This window comes from Diachasma alloeum, unplaced genomic scaffold (assembly GCF_001412515.2).
Source record: "Diachasma alloeum isolate Michigan unplaced genomic scaffold, Dall2.0 Dall_scaffold_00484, whole genome shotgun sequence".
Classification (NCBI taxonomy): domain Eukaryota; kingdom Metazoa; phylum Arthropoda; class Insecta; order Hymenoptera; family Braconidae; genus Diachasma; species Diachasma alloeum.
In genome coordinates this window covers 304462-305772 of record NW_021680617.1, presented here as the reverse complement: position 1 = coordinate 305772, position 1311 = coordinate 304462, and positions in this window count along the sequence as shown.

The following is a 1311-nucleotide window of genomic DNA, read 5'->3' as shown; positions in this document are numbered from 1 at the left end:
CCTTCTGATGAATCCAGAAAGCTCGACGTGCTGTGTAATATGAGACGTTGAAGGTTTTCTGAATCATGGAAATCGACCAAGTCTTAGGAACCATTGTAAGAAATTGAATTTTCTCTGATGGTTTCTTAGCGCTTTCCAGCTTCCGTTTGACTTCCTCAATGAGACAACTGGTGTCAGAGTGACCCTCAAGACTATCCAATGTCTTACTAATAACCTCATGAATATCATTGATCATTTTCCTCTGTTCTGCAGCACTTCGTTTGCTCCAGTCACTCGGGATGATAGGCTGACCCAGTGATGGTAAAGCTTTATTCAATGCCTGTATGGCGACTTCTCGTTGCTCACCGTCATCTAATTCAAACTCTTCATCGGAATTCCCTGAGTCGCTGGATCTGGAGAAAGTCTCGAGATGGTTCGAAACTTCTTCACTTACGCCCATTACACAGTTGGCCATCTTCTTCTGCTTCAAACTTATGTGACACGACTTGCAAATAAACTGGCCATATCCTATTTCTTCGGCAAACGATTCACGAACGTCATCACTCACTCGAATAATTGACTTGTTTACGCGAGAATGATTTTTCTTCCCAAGTGGGTTACAACACAGTTTAAAAGTAGGCATACTTCCACTGATTTTGCTCGCAACGTAATCTTCTCGAAATACTTGTCTCGATGTCACCTTGACAAATGTGATCGAAATCTGGAATACACTGTATTTATGCACTTAGTGCTAAGATTGANCAATTAAATACTGCCTTCATCAGCTCCCCTTTTGTTGTTTTTATTCCTAAGTTATGTGTCATAATGATTCCCGTACAAATTTCAAAATTATAAAAAGAAAATAATCTCGTAGGGTTTCAGAATGCGGCAATTGATTTAATTTCGGGGGATAGCATGCGAAGGAATCAATGAGTATGATTCTTTGATGGCTTACTTGCGGCCTAACTCAGCGGGGTTCTTGAAATTATCTCGACGCAGCCTCACTAAATAATTATTATCTCAGACTCTATATGAGATTACCCCATGAAAATTGGACAGCGGATTTCATGATAAGCATTCTATAGAATATATTTTTTTCGGCATTTTTTCGAGATGAGTTTTTTTTTACAACATTTATTTATTTATTTATCAACAAATCGCGAGTAAATTTAATTTTTTTGTAAAATATATTTTTTTATATGAATATATCACTCTTTTGCAGTAAAAAAGTACTTTTTCATTTGTCCGATATAACAGATATTTATCGAGTTATGATGCTGTAAACAATTACTTACCTGATGGTACACCAGATTTTGTTTATTGAATAACTAA